This window comes from Lonchura striata, chromosome 4 (assembly GCF_050655825.1).
Source record: "Lonchura striata isolate lonStrDom1 chromosome 4, ASM5065582v1, whole genome shotgun sequence".
NCBI lineage: Eukaryota > Metazoa > Chordata > Aves > Passeriformes > Estrildidae > Lonchura > Lonchura striata.
In genome coordinates, this window is record NC_140706.1 from 39950682 (window position 1) to 39963460 (window position 12779).

The 12779-nt window shown below is 33.4% G+C and overlaps 1 protein-coding gene and 1 long non-coding RNA gene across 6 annotated transcripts in view; one reads left to right on the forward strand and one right to left on the reverse strand.

Moving 5' to 3' along the window:
- FSTL5 (follistatin like 5) overlaps window positions 1–12779 on the forward strand; it is a 375292-nt gene that overhangs the window by 358512 nt on the left and 4001 nt on the right. The gene's annotated exons all lie outside the window — the stretch shown is intronic.
- Window positions 1–12779, reverse strand: part of LOC146767600 (uncharacterized) — a 39044-nt gene that overhangs the window by 8704 nt on the left and 17561 nt on the right. The gene's annotated exons all lie outside the window — the stretch shown is intronic.

The following is a 12779-nucleotide window of genomic DNA, read 5'->3' on the forward strand; positions in this document are numbered from 1 at the left end:
TTCACTTCTATGAAGTATATAAAAAGCAATATCCAAAAAGAATAAAATCTTCAGAACAGATCTGTGAATATCCATCTCTGCAATCTTGGAATACTTACTATAAAGATCACTTTCATTCAGATCTCTCAGGTGATATTCAGCACTTGTTATCCCCTTTTTGTGGGACACCAGGTCACTTTCAGTTTTTTTTTTCCTTTGCCCCTTTTCTAGTATATTTCAATACACTTGAGGATCTAATCAGGAATTTTTTCATTACTAAGACTGTCTGTTCTCATAACTCTAAAAATTTTCATTTCATACTACTTACAATTGAATATTAAGTTCTTTTCTGAATTAATCTATGAAAATCTGTATTTATTTTTTATCAGTATTATTAAGCAAATATGATTTCTAATGGATAAGGTCTCTGCTGCCATCTATTTTTATAATAAAAAGATATTGCTTAATCAATACTACTACTACTACTACTGCTGCTACTACTACTAATAATAATAAAAGCAAGTAATATCTGGCTATATATTAGTTTTCCTCTTTTGTCCTATATATGCTGTAAATTTCAACGGTTGCCTGTTGTTGGATAGATATTTTTTTCTTCTAGTTGGAGAAGAATGAGATTTTTAATGTGCAAATCTATAAGAACACAAACATTTGTGTTCGTGTTTTGAAACCCTAAGTTTTCAAAACCCAGAATTTCTTCCCAAGCAGAAGCATAATAAAAGAGTCAATATTTTTAGAAAATTGGACCTGCCATCAAATTCTGTTCCTCATGTAACAGAAATTATAATGATCTTGTTTTACTCTGAAATTACTCATTTTCCCTATGAGTGGCCCCACAGCTTTATATTCTGTGGGTTTTAATTTTTTTTCCCCACTCCTAAGCATACAATATGGAGAGGCTTTAAACAAAATTTTTATTTACTTAGGATAAAGTAGATAGTTCAGGGTTTTTTTCTTGAAAAAATTATTTGGTTAGAAAATTTCTCTTTTGTACAAAAATGCTGCCCTTTGCTTCTTCTACAGATAATTTTGATTGTAGCTTATTTAATTCTCTTCTGTTATATGTACTTTCTATTTTGAGAACATAATTTTCCTGAAGTGATTGATTTCAGACTTTAAAAAAGTCTATAGCCTTCATAAGGGTAATCTCTTGGGGTAGGCCAAAACCGGAAAAGATAGAGGACATCAGTTTTTGTATTATCCTTCTCGTCCTCCTCATTTTCTATTATTTTGATCTTCCTGAAGAGAAGAATACATTTCTCAGAATTTTATGTTAATATATTTTTAAAAGAAATGAAAAAATAAATTTATCCTCATTTTCAGGAAAAAAAATCCCAAATATTTTCTCTATTTCATCTTTTTAAACAATGCTTAGATATTTCCTCTTTTATACTGGCTGCAGTTGGAATGGTAAGCAATATATATGGCTTGTCTAAAAGAAGAAAATAGCATAGAGAAGCTCAGGTTGTTAATTTACCAATTGATGGCAGCTCCACACTTGCACCTTGCTTGGGTATGTGTGCATATAAAAGGTAAATTAAGTTGCTCTACCTGAAGGAAGAGGGGGAAAAAAAAGACACCTTGCAAATTTAAAGAAGCAGTGTCAGAATTCACATGGCTTTGGCATTTTTGTAGTACAGAACATAAGTCCTGCATTGAGTTTCTTCTTCATGCTTTGTTTTTCTCTTGTGACCTTTGCTTTAGGGTGTTTTCCACAATAACCCAGTATGCATTTCAGTATTATAAAGACAATAAATATTAGCAAGACCATTTGGACCTAACTCTGCTATAGTTAATTCAAGTAATTGTGCCTCAGAGGGCTTTAATTTCTTCCTGTTTTACCCATGCTTTAGAATGGGAAAAGTTGTGTAGCATAGTCTGTCTACTGTTCCCTTGCACAGCTTTTATAGTTCCTGTCCACAGAAACAGTTGAAAATCATTCTTTATAAACCAGAAAATTTCCTGAACTTTTAAAATCAGTACATATAGCATGGTTACTAGCCACATTCTATTATATTTAGTTTTCTTGCAGAATACTAGTTATCTTTTGTAAATTCATAGTCTGAAGTGGATTCCATCTCCATATTGTGCAGTGATGTTATATCTGTCAGAGTATACCAAGTACTTCAGTAATGTCATGAAAACACAGTTCTCTAAGAAATTGTGATAAACAAAGTCACTCTTGGAAAATTCATACATAAGATTTGCATGCAGTTCATAGACATCCACAAAACCCTAAGACAAAAATGAAAGGCAGACTCAGAAGAGTTTTTTGTTGTATGTTTGATGACTCTATCCTTGAAAAAGTCTACTGAAGTTGATTGTTATGACTGACAAATTATTCTTTTTGTGGAAAGAAAAGTGATGGTTTTCTGTTAAAGCTACGCTTTGAGAGTGGTGAAAATCATCTTCAGAGATTCCTGAAGATTCTAGAAGAGACAGCTCTGTTTTTAGTGTTGTTTTGCATGGAGACTTACGTAACATTCTTCACTCTATGCAGGCACTTTCAGCAGTGCTAGCTATTCCTCGAATCAGTTGAATTTCTGACTCCTAAGGCAAGCTTTAATAACCCCTACTGCTGTATGATACCTGAACTTGTTAAAATGTCTTGGAGAAACAGACCATCACATTTCAAATGTAATTCTAACTCTTAGTCACACTGTGATGTAATGTCAGTCATTTAAGCCTCAATTGCCCAAATCTGTGCAAAGTTTTATGAGGCTATATTTGGATATTATATTTTCATGCTGAGAGGATGCTTATGGTGAGTGTGAGGTTCAGATTGTAGGCACCTACATTTAGATGTGAAAATACAGTGAATCTGTGAGTGTAAGCTCTCTGTCTTCTGCAATAGTTACTGGAGATTTAGTCTATACACACAGTGGAGTGTATAAACAATATTTCTCACCCCCTACTCTGGGGGTAGGCCTTTGGTACTGGTTATTTTTAAAAATTCTTTGGACTCTGTTGACTGTATGGTCTAGATTTCTGCTGGCAAAAAATAGCAGCTTAGATTTTCAGCTCATATTTAGACATACATAGCAGTGCATAGAAATGTAGGTGTCCACAGAAGAGGAGTGCTACCTGTAGAGAATTATTTTTTGCAGTAAGGAGGTGTAATGGCAATTCTTGACCCTCCTTATTGATGACTGATATGATTGTAGGGGTGGGAAGCAGCTGTGCTTGATTTGAACTGCAGAAATTGTTTTTTTCTTCTTTATTTCAAAGCAATATAGGTATAAATATAAACAAATTGATATGTTTATGTACTCTGGAAGAGATACAGTTGAGACATATAATTTTTGGGATTTTTTTTTATTTTCTGTTTTATAGACCATTTTTTAATAAACTGATGAAAAGAACACATTATAAAAAATACAGTATTTAAAATTAAACTGGTCATTGTGGCAGAGCACTCATTTTGCACATGCTTAATCTAAACAGCACTTTCTTTTTAAATTTCAAAGTGCATTACTTGAAATCCTTATCAGAACCACCCAGAACTCAACTCTGTGTGACTTCAGATCTAGCACTGCTGTCCTAAATGATATATGATACTGATATGTAGACATTCAACTCTCCAGTTCATCAGCTGAAAATGAAAGCATTTATATCTAATCCTGAGAGAGAGCATGCTTATCCCTTGAGAGGAAAAGGAAAAATCGTCGCTTTCAAGGATACTACCATTGATGTCAAGCAGCATCAGTGGGGACTTGATAGGCAATTTGGAAGATACAGGATTGTGCAGAGAGTAGCAGTGAAAGTATTTGGAAGCTTAGTACAGAGGCCCAGAATATGTGAGGCAAAAATTATTTTTACTTTTCCACTTCTTATCTTAGAGGAAAGAACGGTGAAAAGAGGAATGTCCTAGTATATGATTTTCTTCCTATACTTTTCTTCCTATACTACCTGTTCTATATACTCACATGCATATATGCATGTTTATGTTTTGAAACATGCTCTTTTTATATCAAATAATACATACCTCCATTAAAACTCTGCAGACTGGCAGTAAATAAACTGCAGGTATGTGAGAGTGGTATTTCATGCAATTTCAGCATGGGGTTTTTCCCCATGTTATCCCTCCCTCTGTCTTGTAGGGTTTGGATGATAGAAGAAGGGTCCAAAGGAGAATTTGTGGATGCTTAAGGATCTTTTGCTACACACCTATTAACAGTCATAGCCAAATCATAGCAGAATCCTTGCCAGTGTGAAATACACCAACTCACAGGATGTCTGCTCTATGACTGTATCAACTGAATTCAGAAAAGGCTTGACAGTAAACAAGCTCCTTGTGCAATGGCTCTGTATTTTGGTTTGTAAACAAGGTCAACCCTTTTCAGATATGCAAAGAGATATTAAAACGTAGCAGTGCTGAAGTTCAGGCAACAAGTACTGATCTGGAATAAGTTTCTTGTTAAGCCTTTACTCAGGAAAATAGGAAAAAATTTACCTAGGTACTACAGTGATGAAGCTGGAGAGTTATGCACATAAATGTGACATCCTGTAACCAGGAAACCTCCCACAGAACTGGGTGAGTCACTAAAGATTTCAGCCAGATTTCTGTTTTGCAGCTTTGTTTACAACTACCAGTAGATAGCACATTCTACCAATGATACTTCTACAATACATTTTCTAATTAATTTATTGAAATCTACTTTCTTGTTATGGAACAAACCCACAAAATCCAGAGCAGGATGCTGTACACCTTTTAAATTGTTTAATGACATTCAAAGCATTTTTGGTATAGCTATAAAGAGCAACAGATATGTAAGAACAGTGAGATATTTGAGAGGAAAAAGATTTTTTGTTCATTTCTCAAAAGCAAAATACTCTTCTCAAGCTCTGCCAGAGTTAGTTAAGGCTACTTAGGCTGAACAGATTTGATAAAAAACTCAAGAGAAATTTTATGTAAAACCAACATTTCTTGTTCTAAACCATAATAAACCATATTCCTACATTAGCAAAGGTTTGGGTTTTGTTTATTTTTTTCTGGTTTGAAAGCCCCACACCATAAAGGACAGTGATTGAATAATTTATTTTGGACAGTGAAAGGGAGCCAACTGCGTAAATCCTGTGATATGATAATCTGCACTGTCACATTTTCTCATAAGTGAAATCTGTATAGCATGTAAGGAAAATTTGCTTTTTTATCTTTTATGTGTGTTACAAATGATGAACTTGAGGTGATGGGAATTTTGCAGGTAAAAAACTGAAAATCAGGTATGAAAAGAGAGAGGATGTTAAAATACTTGTAAAAACTGACAATATTTATTTGTAATAATAATACCTAGTAAGGTTTCCAAAACTGATACCTTTTTAAATATAAATTTAATGTTGGTGCCTCATGTCATAAGTTACTTCTCAGTGATGGGCAAGTTCCTGTGATCATCTTATTCCAAAGAATGATTTGATAAAAGATTTCCCTCACTCTGAGACATTTGATAATCTGATGAGAGCAAGAGAGAGAACTAATTTTGGTAGAGCAATAATCTGATTTGCTATAGGGATTCCTTTGGCGGCTTGGCAATGAGAGTCTCCAGGTTGTTTTTCAGGAAATGAGTGGTAATTATGATAATTACTTTGGGAAAAGAATAATGGATTTCTTGTGTTTACTGTTCTTTTTTTCTGTGTGTGTTACAAACAGGCTTATAGGGTCATAAAATGTGTAGTGAAATCCCATATTTTAAATACCCTTAAAATGCTTTAAAAATACTTTAAAAATATGGTCTTGAATTTATTTTGCGGAACTGATAATCTATAGTGTTATTAATTTTGTCACTGTTATTGTATAACTTTAAATATTTGGACATGGTTTTTAATTTTTAAACAATATAGCAATCTTCCATATGATCTGCATTTTTCTTAAATTGCATTTTGCAATTACCATACGTTAGGATATCTTCCCATCTCTTTGAAGTTGGTTTGGACAAGGAAATTTGAGTTACCTCCCTTTGTCTGGGTTCTGTAAAGCTCATTATGGAAATCTAATGACTCCCTGTGGAGAGCTGTCCCCAGCCAGCAGCTGAGCTCCCACTCAGCCGGAACAACAATACTTTGGAAGAAGTTTAATGGTTGAACCTAATGTTACATGTCATGGAACATCCCTGGCATAGCCCACTGTGTCACCTCCCAGCCTTATCCAAGCCTGCAGACTACTCATGGGAAAGGCAGAGTAAGAAACAGAGAAGGCCTTGATGCTGTGCCAGCAGTGCTCAACAATAACTAAAACATTGGTGAGTTATCAACACTTTTATTCAAAAATTTAAAACACAGCACCATGCAGGTTGGTATAATAAAAATTAACTCCATTTCAGCCAAATGCAGTATACTACTCTTACAGAAACATCTATAGAACTGCTAAGTATAATTAGTCCTATTTCTTTTAAATTTTTGTCACAACATATGATCAAAAATCTTGAAAATCTGGGATTAAAATTTTTATTGTTTATTCATATAGAGTAAGGGAGGAAATAAACAGACACAGTTCATAGTTCTAGTGTTTTTCCAATTGTAGTGATATGCCTACAGGCTACAGTTCCCACTTGTATAAACTGTACAATAAATTATTGGAAATCTAAAGATTTGCTCTCATGTCTGGCAGGTTTAAGTTACACATGATTCCAGTATGCACTGTGAGAAACAACTTTATGTACTGATATTGTTCATTATTTCACTATATAGAAGAGACATAAGAGTTGACATTGTCATAAATATTAATTGGAAATTAATGAGCAGTGGGAGGCTTCTACATACTAAACTATGTGACAGGAAATTTTGTATTGAATATTCCATCAAACATATATAAAGCATTCCAGAAAATTGAAGGTATTCTCAACTGTCACTTGCTGTTTTCCAACAGCCTAATCATAAAAATCAGGCTAAATGAACAGAGGTGACAATCACAATTTAATGACATAATTATAAATTGCTGTATTTTTAAAATCTTTTTAGCTAGCCAAGTGCTTTGGAAAGTTACAATGTTATGACTACTTTGGAGGCTGGGTTCCATCTCTATAGAACATGGAGTAGTAATGGAGACTTTACTCAGATTTAATAGCTTTCCTTTACTCAGAACAAAAAGAGAAATCTTGGGATAGTCAAAGCTCAGCACATTCACTTACACATTTGGTTTATGGAGACCTCATACAAAAATCTCACTAATATAAATTTTGTGAAATGTCCCTATTTTGCTGGTTCTGTAGACACCACTGGAAGACAACATTTTCTTATCCTGTTTTATTACATACAGCTTTTTTGCATCCCCCATTCTGCTTGCCTTTGCAATCCAAAACTATCAGCTTAGTGACTTGCAATACTTTTTTCTCACAAATTTGGTAAGTAATATTTTTTTAATAGTTGCTCTTGTCTCCTTATCAAAAAGATGAGACCCAGTCTGGGAACAGAAGCAGAGTTAATAATCTGACACTGATATGCTGAGATGGTTCATAATGCTGTAGAGAAGGGAAGATGGATTCATCTGTTAGTTAGAAGGCAGCAATTAGGTTATGGAGAGTTGACTGAAATTTGTTTGCAACTGATCATTGGTGTGTGTAAACAGACAACTCTTCTGAAGCATGTCTCCATGGTCTAACACCATTCTCCCAGCCTATCCACCATGATCTTGTACAGTTAGATCAATAAGCCTCAAAATAATGACCTTTTATAGCTTTTATAGTTGTATAGAAATATTATATATTTGAATATGAAATATTACAAGCAATTTGTAAACCTTCTGTATTTGGATATGAATGTGTTGTCAAGGACAATGCTCTTTTTCAAAATATATGTGTCTATGAAAGATCAGTAATTGTAAAATTATTAGTAACTCATGCGTGAAATTCACAATTACTTAAAATTAAAAACAGTGTAAGACAAGTTTTTAAAAACAGTTGTTTTCTATACAGTGGATGGAAAAGTGGCACCACAACCTTAGGTTTGCAGGAGAGCAGATTCCTCTGCATGCTACTTGTGTGTATGTCTGTGAGCTAAGGGATTGTGTAAAATCACAGTCATTTCACAAGATTTGAAACCCTTGGTTGCTTCTTTTCAGGCATTGCAATAGGCTGCCCTGGGAGGTGGTGGGATAACCACCCCTGGAAGTGTTCAAGGTGTGTCTGAATGATATGGTGATGTGGTTTAGGGGTTAGAGTGGTAGTGCTGGGGGAGTGGTTAGACTGTATGATCTTAAAGGTCTTTTCCAACCTTGATGATTTTATGATTTTATGATGGTTAATATCTCACCTTCAAATGAATGGGTAGTATAAGATTAAAATCTACTCTACCTATGCAATGTTGATTATATGAACAAAGGCAAAAAAATGGTGTTTCATATATCCATCAGCTAGAAGAGGCCATGAGAGCATTTTCTCTGACTCCTGCATGTACTTTATGTTTTAATAATTTCAATTAGTCATTCAGTGATTCAGATAATGAATCTGATATTTTTGAAGCTACATTTACTTATCCAAGTAGATAGTAGTATAATCTTTACCTGGAGAGTCCCACCACAGAAAAATCAGCATGTCTATGGTAGTTGGTTGCAATGGTATATTGTCCCCATTGTTAGGAAAAATTACCTATTCCTAAATAAGTTGTCTGGTTTCAGTATGCAACTATTTTTATATTGGACTCAGGCTCTTGCATAAAACCATTGTCTCCATTCCTAAATAATTTTCAGGTTTTTCCTTGCCTCTAATTTTTTATTGTGTTTTTAGAAGGGCAGAAGTGAAGAAAAAAAAAATAAAGCATTTTTAGTTTAGTCTTCCAAGTGTAGAATACAGATGTGTTGAAATGAGTGTGTTGTATTATTCACCTCTCTTGCTATACCCTTAAGGACTTTACAGAGGCTTTTGGGTCTTGGTTTTATTTTTGACTCATTGGATTCAGATTTTGTATTGACTTGCATGTCTGCTATGATTATTAAATCCTTTTATAGCTGCTATTATTTAGGATACTGTTTTATGTTCATGTCATACATTCCTCATTCACATGTGAAGCTGCTCAACTTTACACCTGGCCACATTTGAACACTCTTTGCTTGAATGAGCAACTGAATATACTGATTTTGCTGTCATTATCTACAGCCTTATTGTCATGGACATTCATAGACATTTACATCCAAATCATCTGTGAAAATTTTGTGAAGTATCAGCTTTTGTACCAAGAAGTTTCCTATAAAATGATGATTCTGCATTGACAACTACCTTTTATTACAGATAAATTATTTTTCATTCAGGTATGAGTTTTTATTCCAGGAAAGCTATGACCTTCTGATATTCAGTTACCTTCAGAAAGTTTTATAATAAAAAAATTAATTTAGGTTTGTCTGACAAAACTAAATTTTTCATAAACCCATGTTGACTGCATTATAGTCACGATTTTCTGTAATTCATTCTCATATAATCTATTTTATTATTCCTCTTGTATATGCATCAAGCTGTTAGCTGGGATACCTGACTTTTTTTCAGACTTTCCAAATTTTCCTGTTATTCTGAGATTTATTAAAATGCTAAGAGCTAGTCAACTCTTTCAAAATTATTAGGAACAAATTATCTAACCAGACAGATATATGTCCCTATAAAAAAACTATTTATCACCTTCCTCAGTTGCCAGTGTCTGGGAAAGTACTTTCTCATCTTAGGTAGCAAAGTATATTTTTTCTCATTCTTTGTTTTTTTTCTGTTGGGTTTGTATATTGTAAACTATACTAGACATGAAATTCTTAGCTTTTCTTATCAGTTTTCTTTACTTCCCCTTTTCCCTTCTGTAACTTCCCTACAGAACTTCATTACTTTTTTCCATCTTTATGCCTCTTCCTAGCAATTTTGAGAGACTAAGAATCAGCCTCACCAACCTCGCAGGCACAGGAACAGACCTCTCTTGATTTGTTCAGCTTCTCAAAACTCCAGCCACAGAGCTCTCACTGAGACGGGCAGACAAACATATGAGATACACCGCTTGCCAAATCCTTTTACACCCAAGAAGACTGGCTGCTTAAAATTATTCCCACTCCCCCTTCTTTTTATCTATGTTGTTGGGCTGTTAGGGTATTTACATCCTTGTCCAGCTTTACTGAATTTTAATTAGAGCACTGAAATGTTGCAGGCAGTATGGCAGCCAAGAAAGAATTGTTTAAACAATAGTACTGATAAAATCCTATTAGTTCTAATAAATTGCTTTTGTCAGCTGTACTCCTGGTTTTGGGAAGGGTAGATCCTTCATGAAATTTTCCCAACTTCTCTCCCAGACAGGTCCAAAATTCTGTATTTTTAGCAATCAAGAACATTATTTTGATGGAGTGATTTTATATACTCTTCTTCAAAACTATATTGTTATATAGGTACCTTCCCACATCTGTCTCTTTAGTACCTCAGTTACAATAGTAACCTGTACCATGATAGGTTAGAAACCATGCTGGGCCTTAGATAACCTGTATTTTCACCTGGACTATGCCAATTGTATATATCTATATTGTATATTGTATATATTGTATATATCTATGACTATTGTATAGCCTTAGGCCAGTCATTCAGCTTTCTTTGCCCTCTGTAATATCTGTACAGTGCTTTGAAATCAATAACTAAAAACTGCTACGTACCTTCTATACATTATTCTGCTCACATAACTGATCTCTCAGTGTGCTCAGCTCCAGAGGCATTACACTGGGCTAACTTTATATCTGTGTCCGAAGCAGTGACTTTTTAAAGTTTGAACTAGAAAACATTATACAGCAAAAAGTCTTTTGCATATTAATGTTAAAAGAAAATGGAGTTATATTTTATCAGGGCTGGAGAAGTCAGTTCTTTAAGGAAGGAAAGAGAGCATATCTCCCAAACCAGTTTTCCAATTTAGAAGTAAATAGAATGTGGTGAATAGTACAGATAGCTGTAAATAATTGTGAGTTGAAAATAAATAATCACTGAAAAAAATGCATTAAACTGCTCTTTGCGCACTTTATAAGTAAGATTCATTGTAAACAGGCATTCAGGTATAACTGATTATCAGAATACATATGGTTAGCTGCTGTAGCATATAAAATCAAGTTCCTTAATAGCTCCAAAGCAAGGGACAATAAATCTCTCAAGTGCAATAAAAATACAACTCAAATAAAGTGGGTAAAATGTTGAAGCCAGTTTCTATAGTTTTCAGTTAAACTCAGTCATCATCAAAGCTGAAGCCACTGTTTACATCACAGGAACAGCCTGTCTAAGATACTGTAAACTTTTTACTTGTGGCTTTTTGAACTGTGAACTAAATATACAAAGAGATAGATAAAGCTATAAAAGAAATCAGTGCCCTTATGTTATCAGCTGGTTTGTTTTAAAATGTGTTTGCTGACTATGGAGATCTGGAGTTCCTTGCTGTGGACAAACTATTTAATATTTAATATTTATAAAGTCTGTTCTAGTGGGAAGGTTTATATCAACATTCTTCTGTGGCTCCTAAGATATTTCATTCACACTAACCAGGTTAGTCAACAAAAAACATTTAAGGCATCTTAATTATTCCACAGTAGTTAAATCAAATAATCATAAGCAAGGCAGATTTCTTTGAATCAAATTGATTTAAATACTTGATTTTAATCACAGTTTAAATCAGCAAGTAAGGTTTGCTGATTTTGATAATTGATGCTAATCTTGTTTTGCATTTGTATTTCACTTTAGAAGAAGGCCATTTTTATGACCTGGAATTATCTATAGAAAAACATGAATTGTCAAGCAGAACAAAAATTTCTTCTTCTTCTTTAATATATGATCAATGAAAAAAAAATTGGTTTAGATTTTGACCAGTTTAAAATATATGTATTTATATTTTTAAATTTGCTTTCTGGTGTAAAATAGGTTTAAGAATTCAGTACGGTTTTTAAAAAAACTATTACCTTTTTTTTATAAATGTTGCTTGTGATTTTTCTCTTGCAGGATAGAAACTAAAGTGCATCTTAAAACATACAGTCAAATTTTAAGTCTTTTTCCTGAATTAAATAAAGGTACCATGAAATATGATGGACCCATATATAGAATAAAATATATTCAAATGTTAAATGACTCTTTTTTTTTTTTTTACAAAAGAGAATTTATTAATATATTTAATACAGTTTCTGAAAACAACAGGCCAAATATTTAAAAACATAGATTTATTCAAGTAGATGATGACTGCTGTATTTTCAAAATCACAGTAAAGATTTGGTATCTTTATTTATATTGGAAAATTTCACTTGGATATAAGTCTGTGTCTTAGTACCTATGTAAGATAAAAATAACTCAGTGGGAGCCTTTTCTTTCACTTTTAAAAAAGATTTCCTGATTTTTCCCATGACAATATACTGGTATACTGAAAGAGAAAAATAATGTTTTCAAACCCAAGGTCAGCATGCCAGTCTCAAACACAAAAAATTTACTGTCTGTTTGCAATTTAAATTGAGATCAGAAGTAGTTAAAGCAAAAACTCTCTGCACTGTGTACTTTTATTAAAATAGATTAAATAATACTATAATAGCTTAAAATTAAGTTATTCAGCACCTGTCATCACATTGACTTTAAAATTAGGTATTTTCCCTTTATCTTCTTGTGAACTCCTGGATAATTCACTGATTGTTGCTTTACATTGTTATGTAAAAATGCAATCAATAAACCAATTCTATTGTTCCTTTGTAACCACTGCTCATGTGTCTAACACCAGTTATTAAACATGGAGATGTGAAATGTCACTGTTGTTACCTATTCAGCCTTTTCTATTACAGGATGATTTTCTATAAAATGCAGCATAGGTCTGTTTCTTAT